This window comes from Callorhinus ursinus, unplaced genomic scaffold, assembly GCF_003265705.2.
Source record: "Callorhinus ursinus isolate GAN/ISIS: 27379988/994484 unplaced genomic scaffold, GSC_fseal_2.0 scaffold6, whole genome shotgun sequence".
NCBI classification, from domain to species: Eukaryota; Metazoa; Chordata; class Mammalia; order Carnivora; family Otariidae; genus Callorhinus; species Callorhinus ursinus.
Genome location: NW_027397068.1, coordinates 40,204,989 through 40,222,792, shown reverse-complemented (window position 1 = coordinate 40,222,792; position 17,804 = coordinate 40,204,989). Strand labels below are relative to the sequence as shown.

Below are 17,804 nucleotides of genomic sequence, written 5' to 3'. Positions count from 1 at the left end.
GAGAGAGAGAGAGAGAACACAAGCAGGGGGAGCAGCAGAGAGAAAGGGAGAGGTAGGCTCCCTGCTAAGCAGGGAGCCTGTCACGGGGCTCCATCCTAGGACGCTGAGATCATAACCTGAGCCAAAGGCAGACTTAACTGACTAAGCCATCCAGGTGCCCCTGTATGATCTTGTTTATATGTGCAATCTAAAAAAACTGAACTCATAAAAACAGAGTTAAATTGGTGGTTGCCAGGGGTGAGACGGTGGAGGAAATGGGCAAAGGTGGTCAAAGGGTACAAATTTCCAGTTATAAGATGAATAAGTTCTGGGAATCTAATGTAAAGCATGTTGACTATAGTTAATACTGTCTTATATGCTTGAAAATTGCTAAGAGAGTAGATCTTAAAAGTTCTCATCATACACACAATAAAAGGTAACTGTGAGGTGATAGATGTGTTAACTAATCTTTTGTGGTAATCATTTTGCAATATATTCCTATATCAAATCATCATGCTATACACCTTCAACTTATATGTTCAAGGTATATGTCAATTATATCTCAGTAAAAATGTGGAAATAAAAAACTGTGTATGAAGCCAGCTACCACAGGTGGGTGGGTGACTGGAGCATCATTCTGTAGATACTGGCATAAAACAAGATGCCTCAAAGGATAGTTACTCATCAGCTCCCATCAGTCATCATTTAAGGGCTGTTCCTGGGATATGTTAATTCCCCACCATTTCTGATCTGCAGCACTCACTTGGACAGAAATCCAGGCAGAGAAATACAGATGTCACCAGTTAGAAGTCACCTGAGTACACCAAAATGGTACAATCCAAGGCAGATAAGGAAGACAACTGTACCATCTACTATAGCCAGGGAGGGCACAGTGAAACTTACATCTCTGTTCCTTTCTAGGAATGATGTAATTTGCCACAATTCTTTTAGAAAGACGGCTATCTATATATCAAGAGCCTTAGAAATGTTGGTACTAAGGTCAACTCCATAAAAATAATATAATTACACATATACCCATATATATGTAATATATAATTATATACATATATGTTCATCACAGTGTTACTTATAATGTTAAAAAATAAGAAAAATTTAAATGTCCAACAATAAAAGAATGGTAGGAAAATTATGTATGTCTAATGGATGAAATTTTGCCATTAAAGCTGAGAATTATGAAGATTATATAGCTGTATGAGAAAATGTTTTTGAGGGAGAAAGAAAGAAAGAAAAAGAAGAAAAATGAGATGTAGTATTTAAGAATGATAATAACACAATTGTGCTGGGGGTTGGGCTTATGTAGTTATATTATTTTTATGCTGAAAATAGCATGTTTTTAAAGCAATATAAGTATTGCTATAAAGATCATCCAAAAATGTTTTAATATGTGCTTTTTATCTATAACTTCTGAGGTTCTATATACAATCTCATCTTGCCATCACAAAAATTTTAGGAAATAAATCAACTTAGTATTAGTGTCCTTGTTTTACAGATGAGGAAATTAAATCTCAGAAATGGCCAAATGGCTAGAAAGTGATGGAATTGTGATTAGACTATATTTCTTCTGACTCCTGGCCCTGTGCTCTTTATGACAGTGGTACATATCTGTTATGTTTGCTTGCTCAGCACCCTTTTATAGTAACTGGATTTCTTGTTTTATTTTCAAGAACCTTCTCATCTTCCCATCTCCAAGGGTGGGTAGTAGTAGACCTAAGCCTGACTAGTGAGAGTGCACAGTGATTAAGAAAGAATTGGGCAAGTGACCCAAGTTAGGCCAATCAAGGACAGCCCAGGACTTTTGATGGTTTCTTCCACTGACCTTGCTACACTGCTAGAAAATGGAAAGCTTGGAGTCGCCCATGCTTTGTCAGATCATGAGAGAGTCTGCCTGAAAGTGAAGGAAAACAGGGCTAGAAATGGAGAGAGACTGATTTCTTATGCAATTGTTAAAGCACCTGGATATTCAGATCTGGCCATGCCTCAAGCCAAGGCCTACCCTTGGCTTGAGGCATATGGAGATCACTTGTTGTTACTGACAAATCTTAATAATGTCGAGTTGGTCAAGTCAAGATAGGCTACAAGGTAATGAATGTTCCCCTCATACTAGCTAGAATGCGGTCCACCTGTGCTATGCAGTAGCAAAGCAGATAGTTCAACAGTTACCTGTCACACCTTTGGACTCAGGTTCTGTGTCTACTGAGGTTAGAACTTGAGAGAACTTGGTAAAAACATGTCAGGATCCTGGAATATTATAGCCAATTCTCAATACTTTAATCTTGACTATTTAAAAGCAAAAAAAAAAAAAAGAAGAAAACACAGTCTTGCTCTATGGCTACATCTAACAATCCAAGACAGCTGAGATTCAAATAAGCCCTGTGCTTTAAAGATTGAAAAAGCCAAATTCCTCATCCTAAGAAAAACTTAGTGCATGGAAAGCCAAGGAGTTTGACAACAACATTGCAGATAAGAGGATCCAGGAGAAGCTACAATATGATTCTCTACGCCCTTCCCAAGAACCTCAACTGCTACTCCCTGCCTGAAGAAGGTGTTAGGTGAGAGTTTTTCAGGTGGAAATGACAGAAACTCCAATCCAATGATCTTAATTAAAAGACAGTGGAAAGCACTTCCCCTATCATGCCACCTAGAGATATGGAGAGGATTAGTTATGACTTCCAATCCCAACCAATTGTTCTTTACCATTATAAACCTTTAAGCTAAGAGTTGGAAGGTGGGTAGAGCATTGAGGCCTACTGCTAAGAAACAGAAACTACAGTCTCAGATTTCTCTTGAAACTATGATTCAACATGACCTCAGTTTCCACTTACTAGTTACTAGTCTATAGCATTAACCAAATGCAAATTAACTGGATGCCTATCAAGGTTTTAATGATGTTTTCCTTCCAGAAAAACTCCAGTCCTGGCAAGCAAATGCTCATGAGTACTTAACCCCTAAGCATTCCCTCCACCATCAAAATTTCACCAATAGGAAGTATGTTGCTAACATATGGCAGCCACCAAAAACACATATCAAATATATCCACAAGAAGATAACTGCCAAGTAAAATCCACCATAATGCAGATTCCTTACCAAGGGACTCACTGTCCTTCCAGGGCAGTAAGAACTTACAATCTCTAATGAGTAGAACAACTGTTTATTTACTTTTTCCCTCTTCCCATTTCCAAATGAGAATTTTATTGAATTTATCTTTTATTTACTCCACCATTGTCTATTACATTTCCTGTAGGTGGTTAAACAAATATATCATTAGTCATGGACTGCCAGGCAATAAGAAGGTATATCTGAGACTGACGCACAAAGCAAAGATCCTGATCTAGAGGTAATACAATAACTGTACAACATTCATTTTTACTCTTTAGACAGGAGGTGAACATAGTATTTGTTGTGCATAAAATAGTTGTTTTGTGTTACATAGGAGCAATGTATGTATAAAAATAAATTTTGAAGTATATGAATTAAAAAAAAGTATATGTGTTTGCTGGAAAACCATGTGTGCTATAATAGAGATGTATTGATTTTACCTATCAAGCATCCTTGGCAATAGAACCCCTCTTTTTCTTACAGACCCCTGGATTTTTCAATGCATGATATTTGGATGAACTGCCCCGGATCCAGGAGTATACTCTGACCTTATCATTCACAATCAGAATCAATAATTACTTAAGAGATGGCTTATGACCCAAGGCAGGTCAATCAAATTAGCCTGAAGATTTTTGCTGGGAACACCTGGGTGGCTCAGTCGGTTAAGCATCTGCCTTTGGCTCAGGTCATGATCCCGGGTCCTGGGATAGAGCCCCGCATCTAGATCCCTGCTCAGTGGGGAGTCTGCTTCTCCCTCTCCCCCTGCACCCCCCTCACACTCTCTCTCTCAAATAAATAAATAAAATCTTTAAAAAAATGATTTTTGCTAAAAAGCACTGGAAAAAGAGCACTCCTATTCTATTGGTATTGGCAAGTTGTGTAGAATATAAGCCTGGAACTACCAATGCTCATTTTTGCTAACAATTAGAAAGCTTTTTGGGGTGGGGGGAGGAGCACCGGGAGATGGAGAGAGAGAATATTAAGCAGACTCCATGCCCACTGCAAAGCCTGATACAGGGCTCAATCTCACAACCCTGTGAGATCATGACCTGAGCTGAAATCAAGGATCAGACGGTTAACTGAGCCACCCAGGTGCCCCACCATTTAGATAGCTTTTGAGGTGGAAACCACCCAAGAAAGCAGCTTTGAAAGGTGCTGATAGAAAGGGAGACTTTTGATAACGTGTGAGCACCTAAATTTAGCCATGGCCAAAGCCCATATATACAACCTGCATTTCTCAGTTATTTGGATGAGCCATTAAATTCCATTCTCTGCTTCAGTAAGTTCAAGGTGTATTTCTTAAGCAACTGAGCCACCCAGGCTCCCCCTGGAACTGCTCTTAATCATGAGGGCCGAGAGTTGGGAAGAAGAGCTCCTCTCTGTCACTTTATCTGACCACAAAGACCTCCAGAGAATAAGGGTTGCTGTTTCACACTTGTGCCTTCCAAATCTGATGCATGTTCTCTTTTGGTTAACTTTAACTTATAATCTCACAGGGGATAAGATTCTGAGAAATGTGGTTCTTAGCTTAACCAAGTTGACGCAGCACAATCCAAAACCATTCTCTCCTAGTCAATTTGTCATCAATGCATACCTTTTTAAACCATATTCCATCTAAAGCAAAAGAAAAACCATGCCTAACATCATGCAACTATCTCTTGCTTAACTGAAAACACACTATTCTTCCCCCACAAAGAAGAATATGCAAAATACCATCTTAGAGTGATTTTTTTTCTCCACATTCACTTTTTGATATCCTATAACTAAATACTGAGCCATCAGTTTAACCACTATCTTACTTATATAGTAGGGAAATAGAAAAAGGAAAGAAGAAAGAAAAATGATCAGTTAGTGTAGGTAAAAATAAGCTCATGTCAAAATAAAAAAGAAATACTTATAACTACAACACTCCTTATTTCACAACTGGTCATATTATAGCTGATATTTATGACCTTCTTCACCAGCCATTCCATAATCCCTTTGCTCTCAGCAAGCTTCTCAGTTGGTGGTAGTTTCTTCATAGAGAGATCATCAAAATTTTCATTTTGAAATAGTCTATACCTTTACCAGTCCTGCCTCTATTGATTAGTTATAATTCCACCCCCCCATTCCAAATATAATCCTAGTTCTCCATTGTATAGGAGTAACCCAATTTCCCCTTCATAGTCGGGAACAATCACTCCAATAATATAATAACTCCCCTTCTTACCAATTGGTAAGGTGGCATGAGGAGCCCACAGGGGCCAGTTAGTCTCAACAATCAGTTTAGTGAAATCCTTGCTATGTCCCCTAGGGGAAGTATCTCTCCCTTGGGAACTAAGACCTCCAAACCAGCAGTCAAAATTTCCAGAAATAAGAGGGAAAATGTTGATAGACACTCCCATTTCTGCCCCCTTGAATCTTGGCTGTGGGGAAAACACTACCATCTTTTGGTCTCAGATCCAGATAATATTACTAACCCTGGAAGACATCACTTCAGCCCCCAAAGGTGTTACTGTCCAGTGGGCACCACAGCTGAGTTTTCACACAGCTCTATCAGGCCAGCTGCTTCAGGGAGATACGGAGCATGCTAAGTTCAGTGAATTCCAAGAACACAAGCCCATTGCCACACTTCATTTGTTGTGAAATAAGTTTATGAGTCAAGGGTAATTCGGTGTGGAAATCTATGATGTTAAATAAGGCATTCCAGGGCGCCTGGGTGGCTCAGTTGGTTAAGCAACTGCTTTCGGTTTGGGTCATGATCCTGGAGTCTCAGGATCGAGTCCTGCATCGGGCTCCCTGCTCAGCGGGGAGTCTGCTTCTTCCTCTGACCCTTCCCCCTCTCATGTGCTCTCTCTCTCTCATTCTCTCTCTCTCAAATAAATAAATAAATAAAATTTAAAAAAAATCCTCAACTTCCTTTAAAAAAAAAATAAGGCATTCCATAAGTCCAAGGGTGATGGTTTTGGCAGAATTTACAGATAGGGAAGGAAAATCCATATCCAGAGAAGTATCTATTCCAGTGAAAATAAAGCAACATGATGGAAGAGTTCAATGTAATCATCCTGCCAGCACGTGGCTGGCAAGACTACCAGGGGAATAATGCCATATTAGATTTTGTCTATTGGCAGGTTGGACATTCAGCACTGGCTGTGGCCAGATCAGCCTGGTGTTGCTGAGTCCATACAAAACCTCCATCCTTGTTTCCATGGCCACTTTCTGTGTTTATTTGGCAAAGACTGCAGTAGCTGGGGATAGACTCTCACTGACAGCCACAGAATAGCAACTTTTCAAGTGATTATTAGAATCCTCCCTTGCTGATGTCACTCTTTGTTTAACCTTAGCATAGATCATAAATATCTTCATATGTGAGACATAGTCAGAGATCTATCTATATATCTCTTCCCTAGATTATCTTGTAACCAATTTTCTGATTGTGTTCCTTCCAAGTCCCTGACTATTATTCCAAACATTAAGCACTGTATATGGATCAGGGTAGATCCATGTCTCTGGCCATCTCTTCTTCTAGGAAGAAGTGAACAACCATATGCACTGCTCTGAGTGTTGCCCGTTAGAAAGATTTCCCTTACCACTGCCCCTTAGGGCTATCACTCAGTGGAGCTATAGTACAGCAGCTTTCCTCTTTAGAGTCCTGCCAGCATATTGTGCAGTACCACATGTAAACCAAACCACAAATTTTGTTCTTCCTTAGTAGGTTGGTCATAGGGGGCTCCCTACCAGGCCATAGGTACAGGTTGAGATAGAGGAAGCAACATAGGCAGAAATAGGGGTCATGAGCATCTGTGACACTTGCTCTGCACTAACTTTTGTCTTCAAGACATGCTTGATCCTGATCTTGTATATACTAGTTTAATTTGATGACGTGCTGTGCAATATACATGCTTAATATTTTAGCTTAGTGCCAAATACCTGGTTCATGGTAAACAGCTCAGATGATTTGGTGACTTAAAGGCCCAGGATCCAGCTTTTAGTTTGGTCCTACTACTTATGACTTGCCCAGTAACAAGTCAGAAGATGCTTTTCAAAAAGGGGAGAGTTCTCTGCAGAGGATGCAAAGCTTTGTTCCAAAACTATTAAAGCTCTGTGCTATTACTCACTTGTAGGGACTGCCAAAGGTTCCATTCAGCATCCCAGTCCACCTCTGACCCTTCAAGAGCCATCAGATCTGTGCAGTATGGCAGCCCGGACCTGATACAAAGACTTGTCTTTCTCTGGTTCTACTCAAAACTGGCAGCCTTTGGAAATATTTAGTAAATAAGTTGGAATAGCATACACATTGTCTCCAAAAATCCAAAGAGGCCTACAAGGGGTTTGTCTCTTTCTTAGTGTTAAATGAGGCAGGTACAGTAGCTTGCCCTTCATCCTCAAAGGGCTGCATCAACATGCCCCAGACCGCCAGACCTCCAGATATTTCACGAAGGGGACAAGCCCCTGAACTTTCATGTGGTATTTCTATATTATACAAGGGCTTACATTTCCAAGGTTGTGAGTTTTTCTCTTGTATGTTATGATAAGATTAGCCTTCTGAAAGGTATCATTACTAATAAGGAAGAGCTAAGTGATAGGGAAGAGGATCTTCAAACCAACCATAAGTAATGTTCTGAAAGAAAGCAGAACACTAAGATAAGAGGGGACCCTGTGTGGCTCAGTTATTAAGCATCTGCCTTCGGCTCAGGTCATGATCCTGGGGTCCTAGGATTGAGTCCCAAATCGGGCTCCCTGCTCATCAGGAAGCCTGCTTCTCCCTCTCCCACTCCCCCTGCTTGTGTTCCCTCTCTCACTGTCTCTCTCTGTCAAATAAATAAATAAAATCTTAAAAAAAAAAAAAAAGGAACACTAAGATAAGAAATGAAACCAAAGACTAAATCCTAATAGCAATTTGGAAAAAAAAAAAAAAAAGAGGGCCTACAGGGTAGGAAATCACAAAATTAGAATATGAAATTACTCCTCTCCTACCATCAAAAAGCGAATGTCACATTCAAGAGGAATTCTGCAGGTCCTTATCTTCTTCTTTATATTTTGTCCTTGCTTTAAGCATTTGGTATGTCTTTTACTTTCAACCTAATGCTGAGTTCTATCAATTATCCTTACCATAATCTATCAGTTTCCCAATGCCTCCTTGCTGCCTATAAGATAAAATGCTAAAAAACTCATAGCCAAAGTCTCCTTCAAATATGACCCCATCTATCCTTCCAGCCTCAGCTGCCCACACAATCTATTCTCAAACCATGCTGAATTCTTCACCTTTCCTAGAATACACGGTATGTTTTCACAACTACCAGTCCTTGTGTGTACTGGTCCCTCTCCTACAAATGACCTCCCTCTTCTTCTCCTGGATTGCTCAATTCAACCTCAAGATTCAACTCAAATATCATTTCTTCTCTGATTTCCCTTACTTCCCTGATTTCCCCTCAAAAAAGTGAATCAGTCTCTTCTCTGGGTTCCCCACAGCATTTGGATCATAATTGTTAGAGTGCTCACCACAAGAGATTGTTGTTTTTCTATCTATATATGCCTATTTCAGTGAATAGAACAAAGAAGGAGCATAATAAACATTTGCTCAACAAATGAATGGATGGATTTATTACCTTCTGGTTTGCCAAGATCCTCCACTGTAGAGCCCCATCTATTCACCTGCAATTTGCTGTTGATTTTGTTTTAAATCTTTAAAAGGAAAGTTATTTTTCCAAAAGAGCTCTGTAAGCAATTATCTAAAGCCATTAACAGAATGTCCCTTTGAAATAATTTGTTTAGAGGTCATTTAGAAGTCTGCTATTCAATGTCTAATTTGTTGATATTTTTGGTGGTCAACCTTTGCATGAATCTCTATATAAGAAAGAGAATTGACTAGGTAATTAAAAAGTTGATCTTTTTATAATTTACTCTAAGTTACATACTTATCTCAGCCAGAATAGTGGACAGAGACCTTTATCAAAGTCCTTGTTTTCCAATGTACTGTGACATTTGACAGATAATCCCTCTACTGCTCAGTTATCTTTCCACTGCAAAATGAAGATAATTCTTGCCCATCTTATAGATTTCTTGAAAATAACAGTTTATTAAGTGAGTACAAACACTAGTCAAATGCAAGCATTATGAGTATTTTTTGTGCCTAATAAACATATTGATACATTTAGTGAGTACCAATGATTTGTATACTCTATGATTTATTTAATATTATATCTCTACCAACCTGCACAATGTCAGAGCAAAATAGAAATCCAATTAACATATATTTAAATATCTGCATTTCAAAGAAAATCATTGAGACAGTACCTGGAAAATTCAGAAGTCTTTGCTTCGTAGTTGGAGTTAATAATTTTTTTGCCACTATTGTCGCTAAAATATTACTTTCACCAGAAAGAAACAAGTAATTTGTAGTCACACTAGTCTAGTGTAGTAGTCCTTGTGTCTAGTTCAAATTCCAGCCCAGGTAAATCCCAACACAGTGGTATAGAGTTTTAAATTGGTAAATTTAAGGAATCTATGAAATGCTAACTTCTGAATTTTTTTTTTGAGAACTACAGATTCTCAGTCATTCTTGCTGACCTATAAATGCAAATGTCCACCAGAATACCGAAATACACTGATAATTTGTTTTACCTAAATTAGAAGTGTTACTTTGCTCCAACTAAGTTAGAAGCACCTGTGTCACTTTGCACCAGTCCTGTGAGTTGTGAAGAGCACCAAGCTCAAGCTGGTCTGCCAGCTGCTTTGAAAACAGTGGGGGCGCCTGGGGGGCTCAGTCGGTTAAGCATCCGACTCCTTATTTTGGCTCAGGTCATGGTCTCAAGGTCGTGAGAATGAGCTCCGCACTGGGGCTCCTCACTGGGCATGGAACCTGCTTAGGATTCTCTCTCTCCTACTCCCTTTGCCCCTCCCCCACCCCCTCTCTAAAAAAACCCAACCAACCAAAAAAATGAAATAGCAGGTTAGTACAGCTGTAATTGTGGCAACAGCAGTGGAAGTAGCACTACACACCAAGGAAGAATCATCCTACCAGGTACTTACTATTTTTCCCTCTCCTGAAATTTCACCTTGATTTTGCTTTACATTCGTAGTTCAGTTCTCTTTGGAAGAAATTGTAAATTAGATTCCTTACAAATTCAACACATTGATTCATTCTGCATAGATTTATTAAGTTTTTACTATGTGACAAAATGGCAATGTGCTAGGTCTGGTAACAGAAAGAAAGATAAAGAGTTCATTGTAAACTCAGGGGTTCATACCTGTGAACAGCTTATGCCCTAAGGGAACAAGAGGCAAAAAACAAAACAAAACAAGCAAACAAACAAAAAACAAATCTCAAGAGAGAGAAAAGATCAGGAAAGTCTTTCAGAAAAGGTGGCATTGAACAATCTTGTGAGATGACTATGCTGCTGAGTTAAGGTATGTCTAAAGTAAGGGAACTGCACACACTTAAGGCCCAGGAATATTAACCTGCTTTGTGAATTGTGAAACCTCTTAGAAAGAAAAAAAAAAGGAGTGTTTAGAGATGGGGAGCAAAGTACAGGGCATTCAAAGATAGCCAGGGTATATATGCATAGATGGTCAAGGCAGATACCATGCCATTCCCCTGTAGGCGATAGACAGTCTCTTAGGCTTGAAGAGCAGGCTCACAGTGACTGTAGCAGTCAGGACTGAATCAGAGTAATTTGAACAGGGATGGGTAATATAAAGAATTACTAACTATAACAGCAGGTTACGAACTATAATACCCAGGGATTACCTAGTAAGAAGTAAAAAGAACTGTAGAGAATATAGGAATAGCAGCTATAAGAAGCAGCTACTACCTCTTAGGATGAGATAGAGCCCAAGGACAAGCCTACCTCTGTTCCCAAAGGCTCCGATCCAGGCCTTGTTGGAGAGGGCACGGAAGTGGCTCACTGAATGCAGAGAGGACGCTGTGATGCTGCACTGGTGGAACTTGCTGGAAATATACCCACCAGAGTGCCAGTGAAAACTACTCACAGAGAGATGACTCACTGGAGGCCTCTTGTTATAAAACTGCCTTAGGGTGGAGATGCTGAGGAAGCTGCCGGCTGCTGGGTTCTGCTGCCCAGCGTGAACTGCAAAGCTGGGTACTGGAGAGGCTGTCTGGTCTGGAAAAGTCTGGGGCTGCAGAAGCCCCCCAAGCTTGAGGAGCCAGACAAAAGGAACACACTGGAACTAGGAAGGAAAGCCCCTTACTCCTTAAATGTCTTTCCAGCACCCTCTAGTGACAAAGCTGAACGTTGTGCTACCTGCAAAGAAAATATTTCATTGGCCCATCTCAATTTTCCCAGAGCAGGTGAAAAGGGTGAATTTGGAGTGAGAGAAAGCAGTGGAGACAGCACAGAACCAATATGTTTTTGTATCAAGAATGCACAAAAGGCTTAGCAATGGGTCCACCTCTAGAACTGGCAGGGAAGACAGAGGCTAAAAATGGAGGATTGGTGGAATACTGTTTAAGTAGTTAGATCCGCTGATTCCTTCCCTCACCCCCTGCAGCGGGCTGAATGTCTTCCTTCAACCCAGAAGGAAGACCAGAGTTTTAGTCTTTGAAGACAAACAGAAGGTCTCTGGGCTGGGACATGCCAGACACAGTGTGAAAACTAAGTGAAAAAGTGAATACAGAACGCTGAATGCTGAATGCTGAATGTTGAGACCACTGTGTTTTCCCTCCTGGCTTCCAGAAGCTGGCTCAATGTTGACAACTTTTAGTTCCACACCCTTAAAATGAGAAGATAAGACCAATAGGACATCTGAGGAAGTCTCTTTCATGAAGGATAGAGACAAAAACAGTAATTGGAACAAAGACCTTAAAAGGAGAAGAAAGCAAAAGAGGGGGGCGGGGAGAAAGCTCAAATATTCTCAAAGAAATCAGAAAACTGCAAGACTTAAAGAACATTTGGTGGGACGGCTGGGTGGCTCAGTCAGATAAGCGTCTGCCTTGGGCTCAGGTCATGATCCCAGGGTCCTGGGATCGAGTCCCGCATCGGGCTCCCTGCTCCGCGGGGAGCCTGCTTCCCCCTCTGCCTGCAGCTCCCCCTGCTTGTGCTCTCTCTCTCTCTCTCTCTCTCTCTGACAAATAAATAAATGAAATCTTAAAAAAAAAAAGAACATTTGGGAAACAAAGGACAAGATAAAAAGTAGGAGATGAAAAACCCAAGAGTAGTGATGAAAGATTATGTCAAGGAAGTGATCCAGAAATTGGAGGACAAAGATAAAGAGATGGGAAATGACAGAAATGAGAAAACAGAAGATGGTTTGGGAGGCAAAATATCTGCATCATGGATGTTTCGAAAAGCGAAATCCGGGAAATCAGTTTTTGTCTCCGTCCTTCATGAAAGAGACTTCCTCAGATGTCCTATTGGTCTTATCTTCTCATTTTAAGGGTGTGGGACTAAAAGTAGCCAGGAAATCACCAATATTATTTTAAATAATAATAATTTAAGAAACTTTCTCAGTTCTGAAAGACATGAGTTCCCAGATTAAAAGGGCCCACTAAGTGATAGGGGGAAAAAAAAGATGAAAAATACATCCAACTAAGGCCCGTAAGTGCAATTTCAGGATAATGAGATACGTTTCAAGAGAGAAAAAAAGAACTGTACTATGTCATGCAAAAATAAGGAATAATACTGTTCTCTAAAAGGAGTGGAGCAGCCCTTTCAAAATTAAGAAGAAATAATCATTTCAGTATAGAAATTGATGCCCAACCTTCTAGCGTTATGTTAAAATAAAGATATTTTCATGTATGCAAATTCTTAAAATTGTATTTCCCATGCCATGCAGCCTTTCTCAAGAAATAACTGGAAGATGTGCTCCAATAAAACAAGGAGTGAAAAAGAAAGACGAAAAAAGATATCAATAAAACAGGACACTAGGGGAACCTGGGTGGCTCAATTGGTTAAGCCCCTGCCTTCGGCTCAGGTCATGATCCCGGGTTCCTGGGATCGAGCCCCACACTGGGCTCCCTGCTCACAGGGAACCTGCTTCTCCCTCTCTTCCCTGCTCATGCTCTCTCTCTCATGCTATCTCTCTCTCAAAGAAAACAGGACAGATATCAGAAGAAAATCAAGGGAATTCTCAGCATGGCAAGGAAGAGAAATTCCTGGACAAGTGCTTTGCAGTATCCCTAAAAAGAATGGAGGTCTTCAGATGGGTGACTCCGTAAAAAATAATTGGAACTGATGGATTACCTACGAATGATCTTGGGGAAATGGCACTAAAAGGTTATTGTGAAAAGTTAACAAAAGTTTAAATGAAATCAATCTAATAAAAAATCAAGGCTATTATTTTCAAGAAAGATAAAAGCATAAAAGGAGATATAACTTCAGTAAATTACTAAATGATCAACTATAAATATTGACACAGTCATAATAATGTCAGCAATTAATTAAATCTAAACAAAACTTTTAACGTAACTTTATTGTAAGAAGTGGGGAGGGAAAGCAAGGAGATGAAAGTGTTGGGGAGGATTAATTGTTTTCTTCCCTTCAGCCTCCTTCTAGCTGGACTAAGAATCAAATTGACATGAGACAGATTAACAGGAGAAAATCAAATTCAGTTTTGTATGAACGGGAAATCCACACAGACATGACATTCCAAAGACAGTCAAGCAAAATGAGATACATATGTTATCCTGAACTAAGGAGAATGGGGTAGGGGTTTGGGACTTCAAAGGGAAAGAATGCAGTTCATAGGGCAATAAGAAGAAGAAGAATAGAGGTTTGATGATTAGATTTTTGTCCCACCATACAGATGGGTCACTCAGATAAAATTTATCTCTGGTAATAACCCCTATTCTGGAAAAGACTCTCAATTTAGATTCTCCTATATAGTTAGGGGAGGAACAGAAGTTTCTCTTGAGCCCTCAGGGTCTTGATTGCCTTCAATTCAAAATAGTCCACAAAATAGCCCACGCCAAAATACACCACTTTGGTCAACTCAAAATACACCAAAGTGGTGTATTTTGGCGTGGGCCTTGGCCCCTACAGAAGTTTCCGGGAGATAAATCCTCACCATAATAGAAATTCAATAGATAACATCTAAAATTGAATAATCAAAATATAAGAGTATAGGCATATTATTTAGAAATATTGATATGTATGAATCTGAGAATTTGACAGAAAATTATAATATTTTGTTACATATATTTGACTTATAAACTGTGTAAATATTACTTTTTCAAAAATGACATTAGCCTAAAAAGGAAAAAAGAATATATTAGTTAAAAATGTTTTCATATTCACACTCATGGAACAAATTTGTGCTGAGAATTTATTGTGTGCCCAGCTCAATGTTCTGCACTGGGGATTAAACTGAAATAAGACAGAGTCCCTGAGCTCAAGGAGCTGACAAGTTTAGACAGGCTTAGAGGGGTGGCGAGAGAAACATGAAACAAAGAAATTAGAGGACATTGCCGTCAGTGCTAATTGTAGGGTATGAACTGTAGCATGGAGAATTTAATTATCTAGAGAAATATGAAAAAAAATTCTTGAAAATAAATATTTTCCACTTAAAACAGATTACTGTATCATCTCATTAATAATAATCATAGCTGCTTTTCTTTTCTTTTTTACAGCCTCATATGTATGAGATACTCACACCAGGTTTCTTACCTACACCTTTTGACTTAATCCTAATTCTAATAGGGCAAATCTTATTAGCCTCATTTTACAGATGAGCTGAATCATAGTAGCTTTAAGAATAGAAGAGATTCACATCTGTGTTGATGGCTGACACATGATTCAGACTCAAAGGGAGGGAATGAACTAAATTATCTTCTTGGCTTACTTCAAGTACCGTGATTTTACAGTGTATTTCTTTCTGTGGGTTGTAGTTGAGAAAGTGGAAAGTCACTGCCATAAGGTTATCAGAAGCTCACAATAGTATTGAAATAGACCTGTGTACTAGAACATGGAGAGGTCTCTGTCATACAAAACATTCCTTTAAAATTCAACGTTAACTATGTAACTATATATTATATATATATATATACATATAATATATAGTTACCTAAGAAAGTATTTTGTCTTTCACTTTAAGTAAATTTCTTAAAATTTCCATGTGAATGAATTCAAAGTACAATCAAAATATGCCTAAGTGTTCTCTTCTTTTGTAACTCCCAAAATGCTAATATTGTCAATTGTACTCTAATATATTCTGAATAATATAATTTAAACCCTAGCTACTTCATTTTTCTGATGATTTAGTCATTGTTCACCTGCCATATTTGTCTCTCTTTATAACCAAAAATAAAAGATGAAAACTGAATAATAAATAAAATGCTTCATTCTATTTTGTATTCATTCTGCCATCCTATTATTGAAACTCTTTGAATAATATCTATAGATGACCCATATAACTATCACAATACTGTATTCTAAATTGAAACTAAATAATAATATTTGATGTATTTTCCTCCTATTATTCTCTATGTGTGCTTTCTATCTTGATGTCAGATGACCATTCTAAAAAGAGTAGGATGAAATTTCATATTTGCTAAGAGATTTCTTTGTTTATGTTTCAGAAATGCTTGGAAACTCAAGAGTTCAGCTGTTGAAAGTCTATATACCCTTGAGAAATTATAGAAGCTTTTAAAATCCTTCTCATAAAAGTCTCATAAGAGGTTATTTTCACATTTAAAATGCACTGTGGATTTCTTTTTTGACCAGAAAATGAGTTGAGAGTTGTCTGTAAGCTACTGTAATTCCCAGGTGTGTTTTCAGTTAATTAGAGTCATGTCCAAACAGGTCTGTTGAAATTAAATTACCTTTGTTCTTCCTTTACAACACATTTCCAAGTCTGGGAGGAAAGAGATTCAATAAACTAGCAACCAGGTTCCTATTCTCTGAAATATGAATGGTAAATAAAATGTTCTAAAGTTACACAGAGATTTCTTTTATGGATTTAGCTTCATTATTCACTGATCTAAAGCTGACTTGTATGAATTAAATGGTAAATAAAAAAATGACACCAGGCAGCAGTCATAATCCCTTCTGTCCCTTCCTCTGTGTAGCACTTATTCTGAGCCCTTGTTAACACATGCTGCGTTCTACCTCACATTGTGTTGTGTGTGTCTCATCGCCCTGCTACAATATAGCATGTTAAGAAAGCCACCTTTTCTTATTTAACTTCTTATTCCCACTGTACCTAGCTCTGATTTTGTACATATTTAGCATTCAATACATTATTTTTATTAGTGCTTTTAAAAAAATATGATTAAGGAGTATTTGAAGAATACGGTAAAGCAAAAAAAAAAAAAAAGAAATCAAATGAACACAATTTCTTCCTCTAAATATACAGAGATAATGTTTTAAAATATCCCTCCCCTTACTTTTTTCCTGTTTGTGGCCATTTTTATATGGTTATAAGCATGATAGTCACTTAATTTGTACATAAAGTTAGACAGTGAAGATGAACAGTCTCCATGTTATTTTACAATCATAAAATAGTTCAATAGCTACATAATATTTCACCTAGAGGGTATTAAAACATAAAATTATTCCACATTCTTCTATTGTGAGACATAAAGTTTGTTGCAAACTAAGCTGAGTCTCTAAACCCCCAGTGTTTCTGAAATGCATCCTTTTGAGAATAGAAGTGGGGCAAGTGATCTGGTGATGAGATCACATCTTAAAGTGTAGGTTTTAGGATGAATTGTATCCAACTAAGGGATCCTTGTATTAGCCACAGCTCTGATGTATGATATACTGTGGTCATCAGACATTATTGGCAATATTGTCCCCCTACTTTTCTACCTTGGCCATAAAAAACTGACTTTCTCAAGAAAGAAAACTGTTATCCAAAATCTATAAAGAACTTATCAAACTCAACACCCAAAGAACAAATAATCCAATCAAGAAATGGGCAGAAGACATGAACAGACATTTCTCCAAAGAAGACATACAAATGGCCAACAGGCACATGAAAAAGTGCTCAACATCGCTCGGCATCAGGGAAATCCAAATCAAAACCTCAATGAGATACCACCTCACACCCGTCAGAATGGCTAAAATTAACAAGTCAGGGAACGACAGATGTTGGCGGGGGTGTGGAGAAAGGGGAACCCTCCTACACTGTTGGTGGGAATGCAAGCTGGTGCAACCACTCTGGAAAACAGTATGGAGGTTCCTCAAACAGTTGAAATTAGAGCTACCGTTCGATCCAGCAATTGCACTACTGGGTATTTACCACAAAGATACAAATGTAGGGACCCAAAGGGGTACGTGCACCCCAATGTTTATAGCAGCAATGTCCACCATAGCCAAACTGTGGAAAGAGCCAAGATGCCCATCGACAGATGAATGGATAAAGAAGATGTGGTATATATACACAATGGAATATTATGCAGCCATCAAAAGGAATGAGATCTTGCCATTTGCAACGACATGGATGGAACTGGAAGGTGTTATGCTGAGTGAAATAAGTCAATCAGAGAAAGACATGTATCACATGACCTCACTGATATGAGGAATTCTTAATCTCAGGAAACAAACTGAGTGTTACTGGAGTGGTTGGGGGTGGGAGGGATGGGGAGGGTATGTGCTACGGTGAGCGCTGTGAATTGTGCAAGACTGTTGAATCACAGATCTGTACTTCTGAAACAAATAACGCAACATATTTTAAGAAAAAAGAAAAAGAAGAAGATAACAGGAGAGGAAGAAAAGGGGAGTATGTCAGAGGGGGAGCCGAACCATGAGAGATGATGGACTCTGAAAAAC

The 17,804-nt window shown here is 38.7% G+C and overlaps 1 protein-coding gene across 1 annotated transcript in view; it reads right to left on the bottom strand.

Moving 5' to 3' along the window:
* The window catches only part of PKIB (cAMP-dependent protein kinase inhibitor beta), a 142,017-nt gene extending 131,878 nt beyond the window's left edge, over positions 1–10,139 (bottom strand). Inside the window, exon 1 of the mRNA XM_073893858.1 lies at positions 10,108–10,139. The gene's annotated coding sequence lies outside the window, so the exon portion shown is untranslated. The remainder of the gene's footprint in view (positions 1–10,107) is intronic.
* Positions 10,140–17,804: the final 7,665 nt, after the last annotated feature.